The sequence below is a fragment of the Limulus polyphemus genome, unplaced genomic scaffold (genome assembly GCF_000517525.1).
Source record: "Limulus polyphemus unplaced genomic scaffold, Limulus_polyphemus-2.1.2 Scaffold863, whole genome shotgun sequence".
Taxonomy (NCBI): Eukaryota; Metazoa; Arthropoda; class Merostomata; order Xiphosura; family Limulidae; genus Limulus; species Limulus polyphemus.
Window position 1 is genome coordinate 332662 of NW_013666473.1, and position 12401 is coordinate 345062.

Consider the following 12401-nt stretch of genomic DNA (forward strand, 5'->3'; position numbering starts at 1 on the left):
GGACGGCTAGCGCAGATAGCCCTCGTGTAGCTTTGCGCGAAATTAAAAAAACAAAACAAAACCAAACATATATAAACTTTATTGCTGTGGGGAATCAAACCCCAGATTTTAGCGCTGAAAGTCCATCAATTTACCGCTGCCCCACCTGGGTACTTTCTTATGTGTAATGTTGTTCTGGGAACTACTTCGTTCGTTGTCAATCTTGCTTGCTATGGTGGCCATGATAACACATTGTAACACTTTTGTGGAGGATGGCGAGATTAGTCTTAGCAAACTTAAAGCAGACCCTCCGCTGGTTAAAACAGATCAAAAGCACAAAATCCAATTGGAGCTGTATTGGAAGACTTGAAAAGTATGTAAGCTAATGTAATTGCTGTGATTCTAATTTCTTCGTCCATCTTCCTCGTGAAAAGAGCTGTTGATTTCGAAGTGTGTCCTGAAGCTTCTTAATTTTTGGCTTGTGAGCCTTCGGCAGCTTCAAATCCTTGTTTATTATCCTATTAACGGTACTAGGAGACATGTCCAGCTTCATCGCAATGCCATTTCGGTCGTAGGATTCTTACTCGTAACAATATTTTCACGTCGCGTTGTTCTGTATTGACTTGATATGTAGTTTCAAAGTCCGTTGCTCTCCTAAACGCTCTATTTTGTGGGAGTTTTTCGTATTTAAAAACTCAGTATTGGAGTTGTTGTATCTTTTGGCTCTTCATCGTTCAACAACCTCGCTATACGAATATCGATCTTCGGAAAGTGCTGTCACATTTAAATCCCCAACCACTGTGAACTGACATGTCACTCCAATAAAGTAGTAAGGTTCAATTAATACTTTCTATACCTTATATAATTGACAGTAGTTACGCTTGAAATCCCAACCATGTTAGTTTTACTTATTATTGGTCTTTCGCGTTTTTCTTTCAGTTATGACGTTTGCTGGAGAAGAATGTACGGCAAAAAGCTGTAATATTAAACATTTAAAATGTATCCTACTAATTCAAATTCTAAGACTTATGGACTTATAAAAAATCAAACTTTTAGAAATAACTTATATATGTGTTGGTTCATATGTCGTTGTAATTCAACTCTTGAGAGATTACGATCTGTAAGTCAACAACAGTAGGCGGTTGTAAACACGTGAATAATTTAAAAGTCATTGCATGGTACAAAAACAGATCCATGAACATTAAATAACGTTTTTTAAAGAAGATCATGAGAGGTTCAAACGTATACCTGGAAATATTTACTTGATGGGATTGTAGTTTGGAACAAATCTGCCTTAATCACAGTCAGTTGAACATCTAGGTGGTTCTTTAACAAATATATTCATAATTTAACACAGAGCATTTGTGATGAAATTAATACCAAACGAAAGAAGGCTATGAAGTTTAAGCCAACACACGAAAAAATGAAAAAAAAAAGTGAATAAGAGACTGATTTTATACATATTAGCGAGTTTATATAAAAAATAAAAATTGTTTTTCCTGTTTATATACTGTTTAGTGCTCCTATTTTTTGATAAACGTCCATAACTTCAATCTCGCGAATTTGTTTTACAAATATTAACAAATGCCCGAACAATTCTCTGTTTGATTGTTTGTTTTAAATTTTGAAAGTGTATGTTTTGTATGTTCTAGAGTTTAGACTGTACTTTTGATTGTAATTTAGAATATAATTATCATACATCAGTATAACAGCACCAATTATTTTACCAGTCAACTTATATTTATTACACAACCTTTGTACCTCCCCATTTGTAATAAAAAATGTTTTTACCTCGTATGGAGTTACAAGGTGTACGTTTCAATGCAGCATTTCTAGTTTGTTTGTTTGTGTGTAATTAAGCACAAAGCTAAACAAGGGGCTATCTGTGCTCTGCCCACCACGGGTATCGAAACCCGGATTCGAGCGTTGAAAGTCCGCAGACATACTGCTGTGCCACTTTGGGGGTGGGGTGCATTTCTAGTATCGTATATCTGTTCATTTACAAGACGCCTCTGCACACAAGGAAACGAGTTGCAGATCCTATGTAGAAGCAACAGAAAATAATTTGAATAAGTTATAGTAAGAATTCGTCAATCTAAAAAAAAAACATTTTTACTTGCGGGTAGTGAAGAAGTAAATAAAAAATATTGGTAACAAGTATTATTTGGATATCTGGTTTGCTAACATTTATAGATAAATCAGAAAAACTGAGTGTCGTTTCTGCACGACTGATGCGGTACTTTTACCACGTAAAGATTCTGTTGGAACAGATTTTATTTTTTAATTGTAATAGCCCTAAAAGTTATATTAAAGTAACAATTTTCGAAAAACGTTGAGTTCATGCAAAGGAGGTAAACCAATCTCACGATTGTCCACTATCCTATTCACAATATATTTCGTCTCAAAGGAACTTCCACAAAATGAGATTGTCGTACCAATTTTGGTAAGTGACAGTTGAGTAACACGCATGCTTTTCTAGGGCGACAGGCGACGGAAGACAATGTCTCTGTAAAAATAAGTTTCGGCCTAATTCACCGATATGCTGTTACATTGAGAACACGGAAGACGTATAAATCCCATTACCTTAAAACATATCCACCCCTCTATCCTTTTGATGAAATGTACCAGTCTCAACAATTCTCACATTTCGTGATAAAGCCGTATTGAAACTACCATCGAAAGAGCAACTGAGTGAGGATATCGATTTATACCTTTCTTGAGTAGATAGAAAAATGTTATTAAGAAAGTTGCGTTTTTTGTGTCTTTATTCGCAGCGATAACGAGAATAGTGACATAAAAGTTTTATTTGCCAATAAAGTGTTTATTATCCTTACTTTTTATTTCGATCAATTAGTGAAAAGAGACTTTGTTAACCGGTACAGTTATGAAAAAAAGGAGACGTCTTATTTTTTTGCAAAATATCAAACGGTTGAAGAAGTATCATATGAAATATAAGAACATAATTGTCTTCCAAATCATGACTGTGCATGCGCAATATCATAAATTTGCATATTTTCAGTTCAGTACTTACGGTTAGGTTGTGGCGATTGGATACCAATCATGAAAACGTCTGTTTGTTCGTTGTTTAAGAGTAAAGTTGCACAACGGGCTATCGACGCTTTGTCCACCGCAGGGACCGAACAACAATTTTATAATGTTAGAAATCTTTAAACTTACCTCCGAGCCAGCAGAAGGCATTTTGAAAACGGCTCTATATTTTCGATTTAATTCAGATTTAATTACAAAACATAGTTTAATTTACAAAATTATTCAACGTAAGTTTTGTATAAATGGTAACATTCACTGTTGAGCCTAACAGGTTGCAGATTATATCTTTTCAGTGTTATTAAACAGGAAGTTTATTGTTGGAAAAAATTTAAAAGTTTGCAAAATCAATACTTTCAACGCAGTAAAAGTTCGTTAAAACTGTTAAGACGTCCAGCACGTAAAACTGTATACTGGAAATAACTGAATACTATCTAATTGAATTCATTAAACGTAGAAAAGCGTGGGAAAGATGTCTATTGACTTGAAAATTTTAATGTGTGAATCCTTTAGTTCAACTTCTGCAGTGCACTTATATAAAGGAAAGTTAACAAATTTATTAATACAAAAATAAATCCTAACACATTTGTGGAGATTAATCCATATTGTTATTTTCCCAAAGTTGTTTGTTGTACAATAAAAAATGGGAAACCTTTGTTAAAACAGTTTTTTAGGTTCTGTACAAATCATACTTACAAATATGACCAGTAACACAATAAAAGAATGAAATATGCTGTTACTTAGCTAATATGATGGCTAAGAAGAATGAATTACGATGACACGCTCAGTCAGACAGAATAGAACAGCTATAACTGGCTCGTACAATCATTAAGAAGAACGAAATACGATCACTTACACATGAATGAAACAAACACACAGGAAATTCTGATAATGGGGCCATCAAAACATAATAGTAAAAGGAAAAGCATAGATTTAATGGGAAAACACATATTAAAGTAGTCGAAAAAATGTGTTAGTAAGATTTCATTATTTAATTTTTTATATGCTGTAATGAAATTAAAAATATTTATTATGCTGCCAAGGTTGATTGTTTTCCAACTCTATGACGTGGGGGTGGGTGATATTTATTCAAACTCTATGATATGGGAGTGGGTGATATTTATTTAAACTCAATGACATGGGGGTGGGTCATATTTATTCAAACTCTATGATATGGGAGTGGGTGATATTTATGCAAACTCTATGACATGGAGGTGGGTGATATTTATTCAAACTCTATGATATGGGAGTGGGTGCTATTTATTTAAACTCTATGACATGGGGGTGGGTGATATTTATTCAAACTCTGGGCAAGGTATATTTTCAACAAATGGGTTATAATACAGTTACACAAAATGTTAAAGGTGTTTGTATCATTATCACTCTACGGTAGTACAAAATTACATTAAACTGTATATTTATAAAATCAGATATATTTAGCAAAGATATATGGTTTGTTTGTTTGTTTGTAATTAAGCACAAAGCTACACAATGGGCTATCTGTGCTCTGCCCACCACGGGTATCGAAACCCGGATTCTAGCGTTGTAAGTCCGCAGACATACCGCTGTGCCACTGGGGGGCAAGATATATGGAACTAGTAAAAATAACATCAAACTAAGAAACAAGAGCTGAAGAGACTAATGGCGTACAAATTCCTAAACTAAAAAAAAGGCGTATTTAAAAAAAACAGTTATTTGTATCAAACGCCAAAACGTTATAACATTAATGCAAGTGAAATATGATCACTATTTATAGAAATAATATATATTAAATTTGCAATTAATTAAAGAATTAGATAAATAATGCTGATGAACCTAAAAATGTATACATAATATATGCATGAATTTGAAACAAAACATTATGGATATTTAAAACGAAATTCATAAAACCTTAAAATATAATTTATTATGTAGTAAACAATTTTAACGTATACATAAATGTTGTATATATTCGTGTTTATTTATGTATTATTATTAATGTATTTATATATCATAAAGTTATAAAACAAATATGATTTACTTTCGAGTTAATCTTGTGGATGTACTGTATGTAATGTAAAAGCTTTTTAGTCCCCCGGTGGGACAGCGGTAAGTCTTCGGACTTACAATGCTACAATCAGGGGGTTCGATTCCCCTCGGTGGCCACAGCAGATGACCCAATGTGGCTTTGCTGTAAAAAAATACACACAAAAGGATTTAAAACTTTTCGATAAAATTTTACATCATTCAATAACCCCTACACAATTGAGAGGTGTTCGGTAGGCTAATGACTTTCTTTGTGTGTGTGTGTGTATGTTACATTTAGCACTAAGTTATATAAGTAACAAGACTGTAGTCAGCTTTTACATTGTTGGATAACATTGTAAAAACAAATATAGTGGTTTGTTGATGTAAGAGATTAATGCTGTTTTCATGTGATAATAAGTTAACTTTTCTATTGTTATAAAAAATTAATTTGTAATATACGTGTTCGATTACTTTCTTCAGCTCAACATAATGTCTGTCCGTATAATTACAAAAATAATTATGTTAATCTTAATTAAAGTTAACTGGTAATAAAAACAATAGTAAACTTTTTTACTTTTGTGTAATTGCATCCAAGTTCGAAAGATTAGAAACTTCAATACTTAGAAGTGTAAACGAAATCTTAATTACTTATTGAATATTCATGTTTATTTACTGCTAAAACACCATTACCTTTGAATTTTCATGTTTATTGACTGCTAAAACAGCATAACCTTTCTCGTTTCGAAGATTTATCCTAATTTATAAGGATAAGTTTATTAGCATCCATAAACTTAAAACTGAAACACACTCACGCTAAAGAATTCTGACAACACCAAGAAGAACAATAAACTGAGCTAAAATGTAAAGATAGCCCCATCAGACTTCTTTTGTTTATTAATAGATAATTAGTCAACAAAGAAAATTCTTCTTCAAGTTTTTGAACAACTGGCTGAAATCGATCAACCTGCCAGAATCAGCTGTAGTTTATTTACAATTCTATATGATCTGCACGTGACACAAGATGTAAGCATCCTTATAATAAGAATTTAGAAAACAGAAAACAGCTAATCACCTTCTCAGCATATTATCCTCATTATATATACAGAGAGAGAGACTTTTTTATTAACGTATAATGTTAGATAGATCATATACACAAACTCTTTATTCTACACAAAGAATGTGTGAAAACTAGTCCCTGTGGTTTTTATTGCCATGTGCGTAAATATGTAATTATGATTCGAAGAGTAATTAATTCTCATGATAGTATGTTGAGAAAACAAAATCTGATGTTCAAGACCTTTCTAGATAAAATTATCGACTTCAGAAAGTTCGTCCGTTCTTATCTATGTTAGTAGAAGGGTGACAATGAGTAGAGTAAAAAAATACGTTAATTAAGTATATTCAGGTTAATAATCTCTAGCTAATTAGTTTAGAAGTACAGTATCGTTATTGAAGTTTACTTAGACTGTATCTGATAGGTGGTTTATTTATTGTCTAGCCAGTACGTTACATGTGTGCGGAAACAAAATAAAGATCCTATTTCTAGAAGAGTAAGGAACTGCGAATTTGTAGAGGACACTTTTTGTATAACTTTGGCATCTTTTTTATATATCTTTGGCATCTTTCTGGACATTTATTCTCTTTCATTTTACGTTTCTATCATGTCTGGTATGCTTAGTACTTGTTTTACATGTTTTTATATTGTTGGTCAATGAGTCTTCAAACAGTTATTTGTTTCGAAATATGTTTCTTGTGGCACATTTTGCACACCTAATGGAAGTTCCTTATTGTTATACAATACTGTAGAAACATATAAATAACAGCTAGTGGCTAGAGGAGGGCTTGTGGACACTTGCACTCAGTGGAAAACCTTTTCCATCCTAAATATATATAATATCTAAATATACCTGTCAGGTAGAATATGGTTTGTATTAACTGTTATCAAGTTACCGTATTTTTCGGAATATAAGACGCACCCTTAGTTTGAAGAAAAAGTTTTGGGGAATAAAAAGCTACAGTAGCATTTGAAATATTTTTATTAAACAAAAATTCAATTTGATGCTTTAAAAATTAGTATATATTGTTCTAAACACAAGAGAGCTCAAAACATCAAAATAAATAAATATCGTAAATCAAAAAAAAGTTTACTGTTATTTAGTTTGGTTTAAAACCTACAAAATCTTCATTGCTTTCACTGTAATTTATTTTTTTATTATTTAGGGAGCATTATAAATAGTTATGTTTTTAAAAGGTATCCAGACTGTAAACCTGGAGGTTAGTGGATAGCGTATCCAGACTATAAACCTGAAGGTTAGTGGATAGCGTACCCAAACTGTAAACCTGAAAGTTAGTGGATAGCGTACCCGGACTGTAAACCTGAAAGTTAATGGTTCGAGTTCCGTTCCCCTAAATCAAGCTCTGCACTTCCTGGTCGTGGGTGAATTATAAGAGTGACAGTCAAATTCAGCTAATCAGTTGTAGTCAAGTGTTGGTAGTGAGTGTAGTTGGTAAATTACGTTATCTCTAGTCTTTTTGTTGAAAATTAAAGCTGGCTATACTCAGGTAGTTCTTGTCTAACTTCGATTGAAAATTCTTAAATAAATTTACATCATAGTGTTCTTTTATTTGGGGGGGTGGAGGTCTGTCCTAACACATTTTAAACTCCTTAAACCAGAACGGACGCTGCCAGCATCCGTTAACATTTGTGTCTATTGATCTGGAAACTAATCCAAACCATGTTATTATCCATCTTTTATAAGGTATGATGATATTTATTATGACATCATGAAAATAATTCCAGCAGAACACTGAAACAATTATCGGTTTAAAGAGTTAATGTTAGTTACGAGAATATGTTTGCAACTTCTTATTACAAAACGTATAACATATGTTTATGGACTAGAGTACTACTAAACTAAATACTTTATGATTTTTAAAAAATACATTTTTTGTAAAGGCAAAACACAGCCTCAAAAAGTGCGATCCACGCATAAGACACTTGTAACAATAAAAACAAACAACACATTTAAAATCAAGCTAAATAACTTATCTGTAAGAAATTAGAAAAAAATAATGGAAACTTATGTAACTTAATTCTGTGTCATACAAGTTAAGAAGATCGTCATTTTATGTGTTGTATAAAGCATTCATTTAAATATTTTTACGAACTTTCCAGACGAACCGAACATATGCAGAACAGTGCCTTCTGTAGCAAATTCACACTAATGCCCTAACTTGACTTTACTGACAGGTGTTCTAATTCACATCAAATGAATAATATAGCAATCACGTTGGTGATAGACATTTGTGGCTTAGGCCTCCTTCGGTAAGATACAGACAAGCTCGCAATGACAACAAATTATTTCCAAAATTGGAAAAATAAATCGCTTTTTGAAATACTTATTCTTACATCGAAGGTATGAATAATATATATGTATATATACGATACACACAAGCCATGTGTAAATATATTTAAATAGGCATGCATAGTTTAGTTCAATTGAATGTGTTATTTATAACAATAGTAGTATTTTTGATTAAAATACAAATCCAATGACTGAAAAGCAAATTGATTTATAGGTTTATAGTAAACACATAAACAAATCACGAACTACTTAAGGCTAAGCTGTAAAACAACCAAGTATCAGGAAACTGGGAGGTACAGATTTTTTAGTTCGGAAAGCTCTAATAATAAATAGAACCATATCACAATCATTATCGGTGGTTGTTAACGAAAGGAGCAGTCAGTAACAACTTAGTAATCAGATTGCGATTGAATTCTGAGATATGCGATCTGGGGCACTGAACACAAATACAAACACAAAAATCGAACCCACTGTTACTTTATGAACCTTTTTTCCCTCTGAAACGTAGGTCGTTTTCAGTGAAATAAAACTGCATTTTCCGAGCAACAACAAAATTTGACAGGAGAGAACCTGCGTTATTTTAGCTGTGTTTGTGATCCCAATGTCAGTAAAGTTGTTTCTGTCAGTACCATTTCATGATGGTGTAAGCTGTATTTTGTTCTTAAGCAATATTTTCAGCTCTCCTGAAAACCGAGTAAACTTTAAAAAGAATAAAACTTGGAATCTATAAAAAAAAATGCATAAGCCTTTACAGAAGTAATCCATAGGATAAAAAGTCATATACATTTAACCCAGAATTAATTTTGAAGATAAAATAATGATATACTGACCGATAGGTGGAAGGGAACCACAGAAGCAACAATGTTGTGAGGCTCAGCAGCTACCATATATATATATATATAAGTATATCCATCTGGTCATGATGTCCTTATTATTTGGATTTTTAAATATACTATACGTATTCTACATCAGAAGAATGTTTATATAATAATGACCTACACCCAGTGAACTGCTAGTCCATTACAACAGAGCTATGTGAAAATAGGAAAAACGAGGATAAGTAAAGGACCCAATTTGTGGACATTGTGGTTAGTTAAAGACAAAAATAGATGCAACAAGGAAAATTCTGTGTTTTAATTTAATTTCCTAAAATGAATCAGGAAAATATGTCTACACATACATATATATATACATACATAACGTGAATAAAAAATAGATTTCTATGATTTTGGCACCATAATTATTGTCAATAAATAGATAACCTTCCTTATAATCTTCAAATACTTTCAAGTTTCCATGAATGTTTTAGGGTTTTCTTATTCCTCTAACGTTATTTAATCATGTCTTCTCACTGTTGATGTTTATTGTTATACCTTGATAGGCTTATCATCATTATTTTCAACCAATGAAAATATGCAAAACGATCATTACAAGCACAGGTTTTTGCCCCATGACAAATATTTCAACTTTTTTTAAATTGTGATAATCCAACATTTGCGTTTGATGGGATCGTACCCAATCTTTCACACACCCTAAGGGAGTGCTTTACTATCCAACTGACCAGACTATAACTCTGTATTTTGTTTAACATCAACATTAAACGACAAGAGAACCAACCAACTGACCAGACCATAACTCTGTATTTTGTTTAACATCAACATTAAACGACAAGAGAACCAACCAACTGACCAGACCATAACTCTGTATTTTGTTTAACATCAACATTAAACTACTGGAGAACCAACCAACTGACCAGACCTTAACTCTGTATTTTGTTTTATATCAACATTAACAGGACTGTTTAATACCCTACGTAAGTTAAAATAACAGAACCAGTACAAACAGACACGTAAGTCGGTTTATTGTGGGAAGTTTCGCATCATAATCAAATTGGTTAAAAGTTCTCGAACGTTCCAACATCCGATAACTCTATGGCAAGCATATCTTTGTTGTTTTCTGAGAACCAACCTGTTAAGATGGTTGCCATGCTATACGATATATAGTCGCCATTATTATAAAATATATCACATAAATTATGTGGAGCGGGCATGGTTAGTGGATAGCGGGATAGCGGGATCGGTATAGGAATCAACTTCGGTAAATACTTTTTCTTAAAGGCATTCGCTGGATACGGGCCAGTACTCAGTATAATAAACAGACAAACAATACATATAAACAGCCTCTGAAACATCTTCAAAATCGGTCTTCCTGGTAATTTATCTGGCTTTGTCAAGAAGAACGTGGAAATCTTTAGAAGAAAAAAAAACAGATTTATTGTACTATAAACTAAAACTCTGAGATGTATATCAATCCAATTAAGTTTCTTTATTGTTATTTACTATTGACAAGACTTTAGGTTAAACCAGAGAAACCATTACGTCTCATCTTGATTAAACATGTGTAAATATTATGACAAATAAATCATTTCTGTAACCATAGTAATAAAGCGAGAACTATTACTTACTATAATAACCATAACTGTAGTAATCATAGTCATAAGACTCGTACATGGGTAGAACTATCGGGATGGGCAATTGGGACTATAGAACCTGAATGACAACATAATAATTTTTCATGATAAAATATTCTATCAAATTAACAGAGTGTATGTAAAAGGAAACATAATTAAAGTTCAAATATGCTTTTCACACCAATCATATATTATAACTATGTCTGATCACACACCAATCATATATTATAACTATGTCTGATCACACACCAATTTTTGCTGTAATTTATATATAAGGAATTGTATTTGGTCCTCCTTCGCAAACAGTCTTCTTCGGATAATTTCTTGATGTTATTAAACATGTAAGTTTACTTTTTTTAATGGTTCTTATATCAGCTTTACGGAAATATAAGTACCTTTATGTCCCCCGGTGAGACAGCGGTAAGTTTACGGACTTACAACGCTAAAATCAGGGGTTCGATTCCTCGCTGTGTACACGGCAGATAGCCCAATTCGGCTTTGCTCTATTACAAACAAACGTCTACTATGAAACACAAAAAACAGAAATCTGACAAACGTGAATAAGTTGTCTCATTGAAACTCGATCGATTGCCTAAGACAAAAGTCACACTTTTTACTTCCTTTTGAATTTATTTGTCGTGCTTTACAATTCGGACTGTAATATCGATATTTATTAAGAACTGCAGTATATAATCAAAGAAGTTTACTGGAAAAGAGAGAGAGTATTTAGCCAAATAAAAATACAGTTTCAAGAGTTTTCACAATTTGCCTAGATCTATTTGTTCAACACTGTGCCCGGCTACTCTCTCCACTTTTTTTTTTTCTTCATGACTGCACTTCTTGTCAAGACCGCTAGTTTTTGGTATTCAATTTATTTTTATCTTGACGTTTTATATGAACATATTTTAAATTAGTGAACTTTCATTTTCTCCCAGAATGTTCTTATAAACAACATAATTGTATCTCGATTTGAAGTTTTACTTCTCAACCCCATAAATCTCTTGAATGTTTTTGGCATGTTGATTAACGTGTCGAATTTTTCTTTTTATTTAGGTTAAAGAACTCCAAGAGGACAATAAAGACGTCATGAAGTTGATTACGTTGATCAATAACACTTAATACAAAATTTATATCAAACCTGTGCGGGTGGCTTATGATTTCCGTCAGTATTTTGTGTATGAAACATGGCTTCGATAATACAAACATATATGAACGACACGTGGCCTTTGTAAAATTTCTACGTATATCTATATATACTTTAACATTTTATTTGTGTCCATCATATATTTAATGGTTCATGCTGGAAGTACTAGTAGTTATTATAAATGGGCTATACAAATAAACGTAAGTATGAGGGTTCATATGTCTAAAACACTGCCTAAACCCATCTCGTCTTTTTTTCGCACTGATTAATAGAGGAGATATTATACTGTTACGTCTCCGTTGGTTAATTGATTTTTCCGTAACTTCGTTCCGACGAAACTTTAGCGACACAAGTTCTTACTTAATAAAACTGGTTTATTCTTTCCGAATAC